At 33.7% G+C, this 17,807-nt stretch overlaps 1 long non-coding RNA gene across 3 annotated transcripts in view; it reads left to right on the top strand.

Annotated features, from left to right (window-relative positions):
- Positions 1-17,807, top strand: part of LOC115286439 — a 444,475-nt gene extending 426,668 nt beyond the window's left edge. For 2 of the 3 annotated variants that reach the window (XR_003906062.1, XR_003906063.1), the window contains exon 6: positions 10,293-10,430. This is a non-coding gene — a long non-coding RNA (uncharacterized LOC115286439). Of the gene's footprint in view, positions 1-10,292; positions 10,431-17,622 lie in introns of those variants that run through there. The other variant, XR_003906065.1, reaches the window with a different exon arrangement.

Genomic DNA, 17,807 nt, shown 5'->3' with positions numbered 1-17,807 from the left:
TTAATGTATTTATCTGAGGGGCCTGGGTGACTCATTGGTTAAGCATCAGACTTCAGCTCAGGTTGTGATCTCATGGTTCCCAAGTTCTAGCTCCACATAAGGCTCTGTGCTGACAGCTCAGAGCCTGGAGCCTGCTTCGGATTCTGTGTCTCCCTCTCTCTCTACCCTCCTCCCCACTCATGCTCTGTCTCTCAAAAATAAACATTAAAAAACTTTTTAAGAAACTATTTCTTTCTCCCTGCCTTTTTGTATTTAGATAGGATGTCAAGATATAAAATAATATTGTTTACTATTATGACCATGTTATGAAATCTGTTTCAACAATTTAAAATATTAATGTTTATTTTTTTATTTCTGAGAGAGAGAGACAGAGAGAGACAGAGACAGAGTGTGAGCGGGGAGGGGACAGAGAGAGAGAGAGAGAGAGAGAGACAGAATCCAAATCAGGCTCCACGCTCTGCACTGTCAGCGCAGAGCCCACCTCGGGGTTGGAACCCATGAACTGTGAGATCATGACCTGAGCTGAAGTCGGACACTTAACCAACTGAGCCACCCAGGTGTTCCTAACCTAAAATTTTTAAAGCAAATATCATTTCATGTATTTACATCTTTGTATCTATCTCTCACAAGCGATACAGGCTTACTCATAAGTCTATATAATTAAATCTATAGTAATTAATCTTATAAAAAGCTAAAGTATGCTCATTTATTTCTGAGAATACAAAAGGGATCTTCATCTTTTGAGGATGAGGATGAATATAAATGATATGCTTTATACAATGCAGTATCTTTCCACAAATACTTCAAATTTCATTGTGACTATAACACTATTTTACTGATGAAAGAGGGAAAGCAGACAAACTCCTTCTAACCATTTCTTTTAGATCTTAAGAATCTTACACAGACATTTTGGCAAAAGTCAAAACTCTATTATTCTCCAGACCAACTCTTTGAGAGTTTCTTTAATGATTCTGATTTGCTTCTGCCACATGCTTGACACGATAAGATGTGTCTGGCAGATGATATCAGGATGTAATCCGAGGGCACAGCTATTCACGTTAAAAGTCTTGAGACCTAAGAATTATATGTTTTTATTATAGGAACATCAGTGTTCGGCAAGCTCTAGATATAACTATGATGTAATAATATTTATTTTTAATTCACTCAGCAAACAGTTGTCAACGCCTACTATATGTGAGGCACTAATTAGGTATTGAGGAGACAGTCTGATAAAATTAGTTTAACTGAAAGAATTATAGTTTCGTGAAGGAGCTAATGTAAATAAACAAATATAAAAAGTAAAATAGGTGGAGAGCCTGAGTGGTTCAGTTGGTTAAGCGTCCAACTTCAGCTCAGGTCATAATCTCACCTCTCATGAGTTCGAGCCCCCTCTTTGGGCTCTGTGCTGACAGCTCAGAGCCTGGAGCCTGCTTCAGATTCTGTGTCTCCCTTTCTCTCTGCCCCTTCCCTGCTTGCACTCTGTCTCTTTCTCTCAAAATTAAATACACATTCAAAAAGTAAAATGAAATACATGTAATAGTTTAATGAGATGGATGAAATTTTATTTGTCATAATACCTCTATGGTAGGGTTGTTTTTAATGCATAAATACTGTCCTATCTAGTCGGGGGACGGAAGTTATAACTTCCGCTAACCAGTTGATGTCATGTGTGGCCATATGACTTGATTGGCCAATAGAATATGATGGTAAGTGAGACATATCACATAGCGGCAGAAAGTTTAAAAACCAGTTTGTACTTTATCATGTTCATTTTCTTTCTGCCACTTTGCTGCTGATGTTTCTACCAGAGGGGCAATGTCATGGATCCTGAAGTAAAACTACTTAAGAAGAGTAATAGTTGACCTGGAATGAACATGTAATGTGATGAGGCCCAAGGCTTTGCTAGTAAGCCACTGAGTCTTAGAGATTGTTACTGCAGTGTAAATTATCCTATCCAGATGCACACCGGCTCAGAGCATTGCACGGCAGTTATGTTAAGGAAAAGGGAGAAAGAGGAGCAGGGAACCACAAAGATGAGCAGCACTACAGATAATTTTTAGGTACAGGCAACTCTTCAAGATGGTTTAGAGTTTAAGTGCTTTCAGATATTCTGAAAGAGCAGGTAGAGAGTGGGAAGGTGTTAGGGAATCAAGCAGGCGATATTTCTCAGTTTGAAGTCTAAGCTTCAACTTTTCTTTTCCCACCCCTTATGAGGTTTGCTAATCAAGGATAATTAGCAGATTATGGCTCTTTACTGGGAAGATAAATGAACAGAACAGGGACACAGATGCAAAACAAAGGTGGGCGACACTTCCCAGAATTTGTGTGCACAGATCACCCAGGGATTTTGCTAAGATGCACTTTCTGAGTCAGCAGGGCTGGGGGTAGCTTGAGATTCTGCGATTCTAATATGCACCTTCCTGATACTGTTATATCCGGTCCTCGCCTCACACTTCCGTGTAGCAAGACAGGATTGGAATTGATAGAGCTCTATTCAAATGATGTTTAGTCTGTGACTTACTTGTTATCTTAGTTAATTGGCTATTCCATATACTTTTTCCTGCACAAGCAAACTTTATTTATAGGTGATAAAACAATGAAAATAATATAAATCTCCTTATTTATGTTACTTAATCTACCATTTCAGTTAAATGGAGTGAAAGCTAGAAAATGAAATGGAGTGGAAAAAGATATTTTCTCAAATAACCACTTGACAAAAATTAAGCAAGCAGAAAGAAAGAAAGAAAATGAACACCCCTTTATCCAAATGGTAGTTTCTTCTTTATTAGGCCACAAAATATTTTTATTTAAAATATCTAGAATAAGTTATGTAATAATAAGTCAGTGTGTTCCTCACTAACTCGTTGGCTTAGAATAATAGACTTAATTTCTATGTCTCCATCTATAAAAGGAATACATTGGATAAAATTAGTTGTATTACCTCAAAATTCTGAAATTATATAAGAATTTTCATACCCTTACTCAGCATTAAGATGAAACAATGGATTTACTATAATAAAAGAACTAAAACACAACCCCATATAATTACTGCAATATAAGAAATAAGTATATAATATAAAATGGGATTTATGGTGAAAAAGTTCTCTTTTGAAAGAATTAAAGAAAAACTTTTTAAAATAATGACAATGTTTTCACAAGTAACAAATATTAACACATTTTTTAAAATTGGTAACTTTTCTATACTTTCAGGCTGCTAGTGAAGTCTTGTATGAGACATATTAGTATTATTAATGATAAATTTTGCAAAAGCATCAGGATTCTGTTCTATACTGATTCCAGTGACTTTGTAAAGAGAATGATGGAGAGAGACTCTCAAAGGGCAAAGGACTCAGAAGATTTCTTCCAATAATTCTTCTGCACACACATTTTTAAAGGGCAAGATAATGAATGTTTCCCACCTGAGGAAGAGGGACAGGAATTAAAGACCTTAAAATATTATAAATAAAAGGAGAGGCCCTGTCTTCCTTGCCCCAGTTGTGGAATTGATCTTCAATAGGACAGAAACTCAACTGCTCACAGGAGAAACTATCTTTCTTAGGATTGTCTGGTCTAGCTTCAGGATTTTCCAGACAATGACTTTCCATTTAGAAGGGATGTTCATGGGAAAATAAAATTTAACAAACAAACAACAACAACAACAACAACATATAAGCTTGGACCCAGACTTGGATTTGAATCTTGGGTGTTCTACTCATTAGCTGAGCCTTAGTGTTTTAATCTGTGTGTACCACAATTATTGTAAAGATTAGAAAACATTTATACAAAATATGAAAGATCAGAGACTCTATGAAGATAGCCTGGAAATATCTAAGCTTCTCTATATTTATTTATTAGTTCATGCATTTATTCATGGGGGCCACTATTTATTTTAGTCTAAACTATTAGTCAGAAATCAGACGCTCTTGTCAATGCATGAATGGCATTAGTGAAAAAATAAATCTTCCAGCCTTGTTAAATTATAGCATGCATGGCTCACAATTAAAATGATTATTGTAAATTAATAAAGCAAGTTAAGGGAGATCAGTGGTGCAAGGGTGAGAAATTGCATCAGCTGGAGAAATTTGCCAAACACAAAGTCATGCCTTTCCTTGAGAGCAGCTTCCACACAAATACTAATCAATGTAAAACAAGAGATCCAGCTTCCTTGCCCGGACTCAGAATGGCTGTCTTAACTCCAGAGCATCTGGCCTGAAGCAGAAGCCATTGTTGGGACTGTAAATGTAGCTCAACTTTTCCTCCACCCAATTCTGCTTCCTTTCTCTTTATTCATTGGGTGTTGATTCAAAGAGCACTCAATAGTAAGGGTCCTACACACAAATTTTCATTCCGGGGAAGCCCAACCTGTGAGAGTAGTCTGGCAACTGCCCCTGAAATAGAAGACCAAAGGCAGCCACTGCCCTCTGGGATGCAGCACAAAGAAGGGCAGCCTGACAGGTGGTTTTCTTCTTTACTGAAATACACCTCAGAAGAAGAAACTGGAAGGGTGCATGTATATAAAAAGGATTTCTAGGGGTGCCTGAGTAGCTTAGTTGATTAAGCGTCTGACTTCAGCTCAGGTCATGATCCCACAGTTGGTGGGTTTGAGCTCCCTGTGGGACTCTGTGCTGACAGCTCAGAGCCTGGAGCCTGCTTCAGATTCTGTATCTCCCTCTCTCTCTTTCCTCCACCTCACTTTGTTTTTGCTGTCTCTCTTAAAAATAAATAAATAAACATTTAAAAAATTAAAAACATAAAAAGGATTTCTGGAAATAATGTATAACCTTACACTGAAACTATCTTCATATAAATTGGAATGTGGACACTGTTGAAACCTCAAATAGAAGATCTAGGGAAATAGAGAGAGCTCACAGCACACCCCACAAAAGCACTAACAAATGGAAATGTGAGTGAAGATAAGAGACTTTAAAGACAGATGGAGGCGACTTACATAACATTTGAAAAATAACAGTTGCAAAAGGGAAAAAATACATAGAGAAAAGGCAATGATTGAACAAATAGTAAAATAAATTTTCTCCTCCCTAAATAAAGTTAAGCTTGTTGACTAAAATGCCTCATCAAATCCAAGTAGTATTGAAAACAAAAGATTTATATCAAGGTGTACCCTGGTAAAAATTGTTGAGCTCAAAAAATTATGAGAAAATTCTACAAACTTCTAGACATAAGGAACAAGTCACTTACAAAGAACCATATGGAGCCAACCTCGTATCTGCTAGAACGCACTGGGTTAAGACTCGGACTATAAAGAGAAAAGGATTAATGCCCGAGAAGAGCAGCTATTCTTCTTCTGGTGGAGAGAAAGTTGTGTGCGGTATCCAAGGATTCAAAGAGTTTATCATCCACATTCATCATCTGAGAAAAACAGTTAAGAAAAATGTTATAATTAAGGTATTATATTCAAGATAAAATAAAAAGGAACCAAGAGCTAGTAATAACCCTATATGTGGATAATGATAACTATCTAGATATAGGATTATATGTTTTTAACTTTAAAAATCTTACACCAGAAAGAATATGTTCCAAGAGAAATTGTACAACTTGTGAAAACTAAAATATTTAACTGCCTTAATAAAACCTAGGAGTACAATTAGAAGCAGAGAAGGACTAGGCAAAGGAGTTCCGAGGGTCGCAACAGATTAGGGCAATGGGGTGGAAGAGGAAATCCCAAACACTGCATCATTAGACTGGGGAGTACAGGAGGAGGTGGGCGAAATAGGTTATCACAGAAGAAATAAGTTTGTATCTAATTGTGGTTGGTTTTATTTTCCGTATTATGTACATTGCTACTTATCTAGAGAACCAGTTAAGGAATTGTAACTACTAAGATAATGGAAATCCAAAATAATGAGGTAGCAGGGAAAAATAAATAATAACTGATATTACATTAGAAGGAATGAAATTTTAAAAATCCAAAAACAAACCAAACTTTTATATATGTGTACAAATGCATATATCAGAAAGGAGAAAGACGTACAAAGACATATGAAGTGTCTCGCCTAGAAACTATTTAAATTATTGGTAGAAATCATGGTAGTAGTAGTAGTAGTAGCAGCTTGTAAAATAAAAAACAAATGGAGTGTTTTGTTACAGGATACAGAGATCTCTAATATATCAAATATAATATACAATAATACATAGTAAAATAGCTTTATGATTTATCAGCTTGGTTGGGCTACAACCCCCCATTATTTCATCAAATTATAATCTGAATGTTGCTGTGAAGATTTTACAGACACAAAGTTTCCAATCAACCCATTGTAGGTAAGGGAGATTATCCTAGGTGGCCTGACTTAATCTGTGGGAAGGCCATGAAAGGCAGGCTGGGACTGTCCCCAGGGAGAGAGGAGATTCCTACCTGTGAACAAAAGCTTCAACCACTTGTGACCTTCCTTCCGGAAGGCCTGCCCTGCACATTTTGTACTTCTTTCATCAGCCGCTATAACTACAAATGCAATTTCTTATGATGAATCCATATATATCCTACTGATTCTGATTTCCTGGTTGAATTCTGATATATAAAATAATACATTATATACAATACATTAACTCACAGATATATAGAGAGATGATTGTATATTTTTCTAAGTGATAGACATGTTATAATTTTATAAGTGGAAATATATCATAATTCATTTTATAGTTAGTCTATTTAACCTTCACAGATATGCATAGTCTAATATTTTCTAGAAGGGACCTATCATGATTTAATAATATGTTCCTAAAGTGATGATAAATATTGCCATTAGGAAAGAGAAACTTTTTTTTGTCAAACAGTAAAAAAAAAAAAAAAGAATCTTAATGATCAAATTTTATATTATTTCTTTCTTGTTAAAGCCAAGTACTAAAAAATTTGAGTATAAATACATAACTTTATTTTTTTAAATATAGGCTTCATTTCTGAGTCAATTAAAATCACAAAGATTATTAACATTTTTGTATTATCATCAATTCAGGAAAATAGGTATATTTATTATTACAGTAAAGTATCAACTCAGTTTCTAAAATATTATATATTTGGTATTAGATTAACTAAAATCATATGTCCATCAGTATCAGTAGTGGTAGCTAGCTTAATTGAGACAAGAGCCATGGTGTTTCCCAACCTTTAATAGACAATATCATTTGATGAATTAGTTGCTCTAATTATGAAGCAAATATTCATTCAATAAATATAAACAGGATATAATTCACAAGTCACACACTGTTCTGTGCCTTGGGAATACGACACTGAAATACACAAAGTTTCTTTCTCATGTATCTCAGATTTTAATTAAGGAACAAGATGATAAACAAGTAAATATGTATGAGTGAATGAATTAGTGAATGAGAAGTTATCTTGGAATGATAAGCCCTTTGAAGAAAACCAATACAGAATGATGTAAAGGAAAATTATATGAATATAAAAATAATCCAGCCACATGAGACATCACTAGGTGATTTCTTGAAATCTTTATTTACAAATCTACCTAAGAAGTTTGATTAGTAGGGTACCAGACTGGCTCAGTTGGTTAAACATCTGACTCTTGATTTCGGGGCAGGTCATGATCTCACAGTGGTGAGATGGAGCCCCACATCAGGCTACATGTTGGGCACGGAGTCTGCTTGAGATTGTCTCCCTCTCCTTAAGCCCAGTGACCCTCCCTGCTCACCTGTGCGAGCTCTCTCTCCCACTGTCTCAAGGAGAAAAAGGAGGGTATGATTAATGTCACAGTTTGCCAGAATATAACTGACAGTTTTGATATGAGCTTTGCCAATATTTAATGTAATAACCATCAAATTCCATAAGTAAGAAAATAGAACTGACTCTAGAATCTAGGGGGGAAAAATCCAACAGACCTCCAAAGAAAATGGTGCAAACAGCTACAAAGCAACAAGTTATTCTTTCCCATTTGGCTATAAAACGTATTCCTCCCCACTTAAATCAAAGTAAGTTTTCGCCTTGAATCTTAACTCTCATTGATAAATTTTACTAAGTAATTAAGCAAATAAAAAGAATGAATGAATAAACAGATGAATAATAAAATGCACATACTGAACTCCCAACCATAAATACCACAGAGAAGAAACAATAAGTATTTTAAAGAACCAATTTACTCTCAGAATCTTCATTTTAAGGTACTTCTTTTTCAGAATTTCTTTTGTCTTTTCTCTTCACAAATGTTCTCTACACAAAATGAGGTCAGCTTTTTTTGCAGTTATTAATCAAGCACTAAAAAGGAAAATGTGAAATATATGCAAATTAAAGCATTCTCCCAAGGTTTTTCACTGTGCCGTGTCTATGAATGGGGAAATGTATACATGCAAAATTACCGATTTGGTTTATAAAAATTGTTTTAGAAGCATTATCTACTGTTTTTTCTCTCTTCCTCAAAGCAGATAAAATTATATGTAAGAAGAAGGTTGTTTTTCTTTTTCTATTAAAACTTTTTAGCCAAAACCATAATGCAGACTAGAGAGTTATTTGCAGAATGATCAACCAAAGATTTTTGTTAGAATCTAGATATATAAGCCTCTATAAAGCAATATGAAAGCATGTTACACACAATTTAAATGAAAAAATGAACAAGTTTTAAATGTATCAAAATGGATGTATATCTAAACATATTAAGGTGAAAAAGTAGGTTCTAATGACTTATTCACACTTGATATAATTTACATAAATTTAAAATCAGAAGAAACAATAGTATAAATATCTGTGATGGAGTGTGTGCCTCCAGAAAGGGATGTACAGGGAGTGGTTGGGAAAATCAGCCCTTAGTTGTGTCTCTTTTTATTTCTTTTTTTGTTTAATGACAAATCTGAAACAAATGTGTCAAAAAATTATTATCTTTAAAATCTAGAAGATATATACTTCAGGTTAATTAAAATATTCTCGCTATATTTAAATATTAAATCATATGGCTTTTGTGCCATGAAATACTGTCTTTGTTGCTTTGAGTTATTCTAAGCAGCAAGAAAAATAGATTAAAAAAAATTTTAAATGTAGTACCTGACACTCTTTTTTTGTCTATCAAACACTGGGTTTATAATATCATGTTCAGTAAAAAGTATATCAATGCTCCAAAGAATTCACTTCTTATATTTTATGAAATACTTTTAAATGAAATCAGAGAAAATATAGGATTCTGTCTTAAAAAATTAAATATGAACACTACTCTATTTAAAATCACAGTGCATGCCATTTTCCTATTCTCAGTCCCATTTTTCTTTTCTTCCTTCTGTTCTGTGTCAGAGGAAACTACATTTACCAGAAACCCTTGCCCACTGACTTCAGCTAGTGTGCTAGTATCAGCAAGAGAGTTGAAGACAGGATGAAGGGAGAATTCAGGGAATTTTACTCCACAATCTCTTTCCATAAGCATCCACCTCTACTGCCATCTCCAGCAGAGGCTGAGTTTTCAGTGTGGCCATGACCCACCAAAAATCCTATACAGCACTGATTGAGGTCTAACTGTACTTCCAACTTTGACTAGGTGGCACTGGCTTCTGGGATCCACTAATAATATAGCTTTCTTGCTTTGTCCTTCCAGCCTACTGATAATGGTAATTTCTTGTGTTCCAAATTTCTGGATTGTTTTATCTTTTTTTTTTTTACTTTACACCAAAGTCTATACTTTCACCTGTATAAATATTCTCTGTTAAGTTCTCTCTTTGAAATCCAAAAGTCGCTTCTGTTTTTCTGACTTGATTCTGTCCACTCCATCAGAAAAACCCCACTTGCATTGCTATACAAAGAACAAGTATAAAATATATGGACAATGTGAGATAGAACTCTTTCTTTGGGAGTGATTAATCAATTCAAGGGAGGGATCAACTTTCCCAGTTCATTATCTGCACTTATACATCACTGTGAAGTTCATTAATGTTTTCCTTCATTCATCCATTCATTCAGCAAGATATTTAGTGGGCATTTACCTTGTCCATAAATCATTATAGGTGCTGAGGATATAGCAGTGAACAAAATAAAGCTGCCTCTTTCAGGGTAAATCTTCCTGAAGTGCTATAAAAAAAATGAAGTAATATGATTCCTATCTCAATGTAAAAGTAATGAAATAAAGTTATCAAAAGCTATCTGTCATAAACTAAATGGTTGTGTGCCTTCAGAATCTGTATGTTGTAGCCCTTTACCCCCATGGGATCGTATTTAGAGATTTGGCCTTTGCGAGATAGTTAGGGTTAGATTAGATCATAAGGATGGTAATCTCATGATGGGATTAATAGCCTTATAAAAAGATGTCTCTCTCTCTCTCTGTCTCCTCTGTCTTTATCTGCAGGCAAGCACCAGGGGAGGGCTTTGCAAACAAAGAAGAGAGCTCTCATTAAGAACTCAGTGGGATGGCATCTTGATCTTGAACTTCCCAGCCATCAGGAAGGCATAACTTAGAAGAAATAAATTTCTGCTGTTTAAGCTATCCAGTTCACAGTATTTTTTTATGATCGCCGAAACAGACTAATAATGCAATCCCATTGGAGTTTAGCAAAAAATATTTTTATTTTATGAAGATTTCAATCAGTATACCCTTTCCTATTTGGAGTAAAATAGCTAAAATTTTTCATTTTTTATTAAGAAATTCTCCTTTAATATAACATATTGCAGTAGATGACCAAAGAGTTGGTTTCACAAAAAGTTCGTTTAATTTCCCATACTTTTTGGTACAGGAAAAAGATCCAGATCACTCATATGGTTTCCCACCTTTTGATATTATGACCCAAGTATAACAGCATTCTATTCCTTTATTAGAATAATTCCCTAGTCCACCCATTTAGTAGGTAACATAAAACCTCAAAGCCATATACTCAGGTCAATCTAAAGCTGTTAGAGTTAATAGATAAATACATATATTTACATAATATAATTGCATGCATTTACATACATTTACATAATTCTATATATTTATCCCCAAAAGTTGATTTTTTTATTTATTGCTTTTGTTTGTTTGTTATTGGGATTTGCTGTTTTGTTATATTATGTGGCATATTGATGATTATTATGGCCAGGCATGAAGACTACTTCACTCAGATTTTAAACAAAGTCACAGTTTTCAGCTTTGAATATAGACTATTAAATTATTTGTCTATGACATTGTTATTGTGTGTTTTTCTCCACTGTATACTCACTTCATTTTTTGATCCCCTTGTGTAAATTTCAAAGAAGAAATAATGTGATAATTTAGAATAGATACTTGAAAAAGCATGCATTTTATTTTAATACCCTAGTGAAATAAAGGAAAAATTTTGATGTAGAAATGCTTTAAAGTGCCTCTAAATTTGCAAATTTTATTATATATAATCTGATGAGGGAAAACCCAAAACAATAAAAAATAGTCCCCCAACACATAGTTATTTACTTGAGAAAATACTTTTGGAGTACTTATGCCCAATACATTGCTGTGTTTAGTTTATTTTTTCTTCCTTTCTGATATTTTTATTCATTCAATATGTATTTTACTTTCACTTCAGTTTTAACATATTACGTACTGGTTGATACAAAAGTGAATCAGATAGAACTATAATGTCAGGAAGTCCTCAATCATGGGAATGAGCAGATATTAAGAAATAATTCTAAGGAAGTATTATATGTGCAAAGATGACATGTATAGATAAAGTGTTGGTACAGAAAGAAATGATGAAATTTGCATGCAAGAGATGAGATAGAAATATATACCATCATTGAAACTTCCTGAGAAAACATAACTAAGATCTTTGTGCTGGATCTTGACACAAATTTTTTTCAGAAAGGGTATAGATATGTGAGGTACCCAAACTACATATATCTGGGCAATGCAAGTGATTTTCTGGTGCTAGACAAAAACAGAGAGAAGGATGTTAGGGCAGAAGTTCAAGAAGGAAAGTCCTTGCACCGTTATACCATCATTACTGTCTTTTTGCATTAGGATTCTTTGGGTTTCAAGCAACAGAAAGTCTAAAAACAGAAGCTTAATATAAAAAGGAAATTTAGTTTTTTATGTCTCAGAATTATCTACAGCTAGCATCAGAAAAAGAATTTAGATACTAGATCCAGGTGACATTTTTTAAATTCAGTATTTAACAATCATAAAATTGCTGGAGATTCAGGGTGATGTGCTAACACATTTAAGAGGATCGGCTGGCTGCCCCCTGTGACTTCCTGTGACCACACAGGACTTAGAGACAAGGAGGATATGACTGCCTCGGCAAGAGCGTGGTCACTGGTGAGGGAACCAGAGAGACTTGTGAAGCCAAGCTCTCTGAATAGCCACAAGTTTGATTTCTTACATTATCCACTCTGTGTTTATATTCTTTGAGCCCATAGGTATAAAATCTAACTTCTGAGAAAGCTGAAGCGTTAATTAAAGTGCTCATGTTCACAATGTGTCAAAGCCAGTGCTCCATGGGATTAATTTATTTCTTAAGAAAATGTGGGGTGTCGTTACCAGAGGAACGGCATGTTAGGTAGGCAAAAAAAATACAAATCCACTCAAAGGGTAACTATTTGCTGTGTATAGAAAGCTGTAAATGCCTTAAGGACAAGGAAAATGTCCAAACATTTCTTAATTTTCTGTATCACCCAGAAGAAAACTTAATTAGAATGCATAAAATTGGTAAGATTTTATTAAGACCAGCCAACCAGATTCTTCCTTTCCTACAGTATTTTTCCTTGAATCCCAAAGGACTTATTTCCTATTTTACACATTTCATTACTGACATTTAGAGCCTAAACATATGCTAAACAATTTAATGTGCAGAAGTCTTTCATATTAATTAGGTTATAGCCACTTTGAAGAAAAGCTGTTTTTTATTCTTTTCTACCTCTATCCTCTACTACAAAGTCATTAATTGATTCAAGCATCTACATGTTTATCAAATAGAGAATAATACTATTCATTAGATAATGTGCTAAATGCTAGACTTACAAAGATGAATATGACAATATCTTTTACCACGAATTTCAAATGAATTGTTTTACACTATTGCTTACCACAAATTCATCCTAAATGAAGTCAGATTATGACAAATTAATATGCTGAAAACAAAGAAATACTTGTTAGTGTATGAAAAAATAGATCACAGAAAATGAAATAAATGTTATCCTATGGTAGGTGAAGAAATTCTCAGGGTAGCCTCACAGATGAGAAGACTGTTTACACTAAATTCACAGATCCAAAATTTATTAGACTAAATCATATAATATAAACTGGGTTTATTTAAGAAAGGAGGAAAAACAACTTATTTCAGTATGTATATATATATGTATATATGTATGTATTTATTGTGGGTCTGCTAATGAAAATTTCTTTTGGATTCTCTTTTTCTAGGAACCAAAAAATTATTCCTTAAATTTTGGAATTTTTTTTTTGGTATAGAATTCTAGGTTAGGCTTTTTTTTTCTTAGCACTAAGAAATTCCATTCCATTGAATGCTGGTTTTCATAATTTCTGTTAGAAATTATCTCTGTGTCTTTCTGTTGCTCTTTTAAAGATTATGTGTCTTTTATCCTAACTAGTTTTAAGATTTGTCTTGGGATTTGGTTTTCATTAATGTTAATGTAAGTATCTAAATGTATTTTGTGTTTATTCTGAATTACTTCAACAAGCATCTCAAATCATTTGTAGAAAAGTATCAACCATTATTGCTTCAAACACTGCCTTCTCTCACCTCTCCTAAAGTCCCAGTCCTGGTATACAGTACAGTTAGAATTTGATAACCACCAAGAAAAGATGAACTTGTTTACAATTTTTAACCTCTATGCTATAACATGTATTTTAGCTAAAAATACAAGATGAACTTTTCTATTTCCAACTTTGTTCAAAAGAATCAATTTTGCAAGAATTTTCTCAAATATCATTTTCTATAAATTTGTTATTTGGCATTTCTTCAAATGAACCAAAGACTTCAAAGACAAAGTCTAATTTGCTGAATTGTCATCTTATTGTTATATTTAAAATGAGATTTTTTTTTCTAAAACAAAATTTAACCTACCACAAAACATCTGCTAAATGCTTGTGTTTGTGTGTGTGTGTGCACGTGTGTGTGTGTGTTCTCAATTTCTCCACTGCTGGAGATTTCTTATAACTGGAATTTCCTGTTCAAGTAGTGTTTCCTGACTTTCATGTTAGCATCTTTTCATTTATATGTGGAGATTTTACATATTGTTTTTGAAGCTATTATTACATTATTTCTGATTGCTTTTATAAATATTTTTCCATTTTCTAAGAGGACATTTCTAACAACATTTGATTACTAACATTTGATTTCTAACAACATTGATTTGAATTCAAACTCATTTAAGAAAGTGATGTTCAATATATAACATAGCAGAAAGATTTTTATTTACATCACAACTGAGGAAACATTACATAATAATTTTGATAGAGTAATTATTTGTCCCAAGAAATATTAAGGCCAAGGAGAAAATGAACAAATATTGTTAGAATAGATTTGAATGAATGAGGAATTTACTAATAGTCTCTTTATGTACTTTACATTCATATATATCTATAGAAAGTAAACTAATATCCATAATATTTTCAAATTTTCAGATAGCCTTTAAGTAATAATACCATTTTTCACAAGAACTTTACACGTTTTTTGTGTTCAGTCTCACATTTCTAATTTAGTATTAATTAATCTAGTATGATTAATTTTTTAAAATGTGTTAAATTGAAGCCATAGGGACACATACAGTTATGAGGAATGAAAGCATGAGTTTAAATATTTTGATAATTGCAGTTGTGTGTGTTTTCATATCAAAAACAAAATTGCAATGTTTACTTTCATTTAGAAAAGAGTAAATTCTTTTGTGGAATTATTGTAATTATCTGAATTCCCATAAGCAGTCTCTAATGTGGATATTTACTTGCCTATTTTATCATACATACATGATTAGTTTATATATACCAAGATGTTTGGTATTTAAAGTATAGATGAAAATCAAGTAGTAAAATCTTTTGCATATTATTCATGAAAATGGTTTGTAGCTTTTATCAATTAAAATTGTATCTTAAGTGTTACTTTTCTAACAATATATTTTGAAGACATTCAGGTGTTATCATAACACTAGAGACCTAAATCTTGACTCCAGTCCATCCTGTAATCCCTGTAGTGATTCTATCAAGAGAAGAGCTTAACCAAGCCTGAGACTGGAGAGGTTAAATGGGATGTTTTGCTGGCCACTGTGGGTAGAGTTAGAAATCCAACTAATTACATTCAAAGTATCACTAGAGAATTAATAAATATGTAAATACTTGTGTTTACTAGTCTATTAGTCCAAGTACTGGAAATAAATAGAGAAACCAAATATACTATGGAAAGTGACATATATCCCAGAAGGATCAGAAAAATATGGAGCCTCGATATAGACCCCAACCACTATGAGTTTTGATTACATTACTGATAAGAGGTAAAAAATATCTTAGTTCAGAGGAAGCTGGCAGAATACAACTGGGATCTCTATGAAAGGGACATTTAATTCCATTAAGTGAAAATGTAAAATAATATAAGAAGAAATATAAAACATAATGAAAGAACAAGAATTAGAAAAGAGCAGATTTGAAAAAAAAGAAAAATTCTTAAATAAAAAATAGAAATTGCATTTTAAAACTTGATGTATTATTAAGCAGTAACCTTAGACAAAGAGATAAGAACTAATTAGTTAATTAAAAATAAGAGAATGCTGAATATATAAAAAAGTGTTTAAGTAGAGAAAGTCCAATATACAAGCAAAAATTAAAAAAAGAGTTTCAGAAAAAGAGAAAAGAAAGATAAAGAACAACCAGATTGATAAAATTGTTTTTTGTGTAATTAAAACCTTTTCTACTCAAGACAGGACTTTTTTTTTTTTAAGTACAGTAAATAAGAGGGAAAGAAGTAAAAGACAGGACAAATTTTTAAAAAGAAGAATAAATAGGAGGGAAAGAAAAGATAAAAGAGCTATAGAAGGAGAAAAAGGAAAAGAATAATAAAAGGAAAAGAGATAAGTAAAAGAATGAGAATAGAGGAGTTTCCTTTAAAGATATAAAGACTCAATATAGATCTGTAGTATTAAAACAGTGTCATATTGGGGTGCCCGGCTGACTCAGTCAGTAGAGCAGGCGAATCTTGATCTCAGGGTTGTGAGTTCAAGCCCCATGTTGGGCATGGAGCCTACTTAAAACAAAACAAAAACAAAAACAGTATGGTGTTGATGCTTGAATGGATAAACAACGAAACAGAATAAAGTACATGGAAACAGATCCATAAATATTACACAATATGAGTGATCTGGAGTTATAAACCAGTGAAGAGGTGACTTAATGGTGCTGAAACAATTGGCTATTCACATGAACAAAAATAATATCAGATCTTTGTTTCAAATCAAACATAAAAATTCAGCCCAGGTAAGTCAAAGCATAGAATTTTAGGGCACTTGATATTTTTTCAGTTCCTAAAAAATACAACAATAAAAAGTTTTGCTCTATACCATCATTTTCTTCCTTTTCTCCTCCTCCTCCTCCTCCTCCTCCTCCTCCTCCTCCTCCTCCTCCTCTTCCTTCTCCTCCTTCTCCTTCTTCATTTAAAGTAGCCTCTGTGCCCTATGTAGGGCTCCAACTCATGACTCTGAAATCAAGTGTTGCATGCTCTTCTAACTGAGCTATCAAGGCACCCCTCTATAGCATCATTTCTTAAAAATGTTTATTTATTTATTTATATATTCTGAGAGAGAGAGAGAGAATGAACAGTAGAGAGGCAGAGAAAGAGAGAGAGAGAGGGAGACAGAGAATCCCAAGCAGGTTCCACACTCAGTGTAGAGCCGGACATGGGACTCAATCTCATGACTGTGATCATGACCTGAGCCAAAAACAAGAGTCATTTGTTTAATCCACTGAGCCACCCAGGAGCCCTAACATCATTTTTTTAAGTAGGCTTATGCCCAATGTGGAGTTCACAAGCCGAGATCAAGACCCAAGCTGAGATCATGAGTCACAAACTCAACCATCTGAGCCACCCAGGACCCCTAGCATTATTTTAATCTATTATAGAAACTTGAATTCCTTTTTCATTGAAACATATTTTTGTGTAAATACTTGCTTTTTTAGTTTTTTTTTATGGTGAGCAAGTTCATTATTAAAATATACATTCTAAAATTGTCCAAGTTAAATTAACTATCAAGTGGCAATAAATCCATTACTCAGTATTTAATATATCAACTAACTTTAATATATCAACTATAGGGGACATCCATTGATCTTTGTCAAATAAGTCATTGGTTAGTATCTTTGCTTGTAAAAATTGCTGTTTCTTTAGCCACCAATCATTCTAGAGCAAGCTACATGATTTACCAGCCCAGTGCAAAATGAAAATGGGAGGTTTGCTCATATATTATTAAATATTTCAAGTTGGTGACAGCTGGAGGACAAGGACAAGGCCCTTCAAAGCATGGGGACCTTCAGTATGGTAATTCAGGTTGCATACCCTTAAAGCCAGCTGGAACATCCAAAATGGCTTAGTCACTCACATGTCCAGTATGTTAGCTAGAATAGTTTGAAAAACTGGGTTCTGCCTAGAATGGCTCAACCTGGGTTGTTAGTTTGGGACCTTGTTCTCAACATTGCCTGAGTTTCTTGCTTCTCTTCCATGTGTTTTCAGGACATTTCCTTCTGTACATGGCATCATCACAGGGGCTCTCAGCCTGGTATAGGCTTCTCACAGCATGGAAGCTGAATTCCGAGGGAAGAGAGGGAAAACTGTCTTTCTTTTTCAACCTGAACAGAGAAGTCCCCTGCCTTCTGTGGGATACAACTAGTTACGAAGCCAGCTAAGACTGGAGGAGA

The sequence above is a fragment of the Suricata suricatta genome, chromosome 3, assembly GCF_006229205.1.
Source record: "Suricata suricatta isolate VVHF042 chromosome 3, meerkat_22Aug2017_6uvM2_HiC, whole genome shotgun sequence".
NCBI classification, from domain to species: domain Eukaryota; kingdom Metazoa; phylum Chordata; class Mammalia; order Carnivora; family Herpestidae; genus Suricata; species Suricata suricatta.
This window is presented reverse-complemented; position numbering and strand designations above follow the sequence as displayed.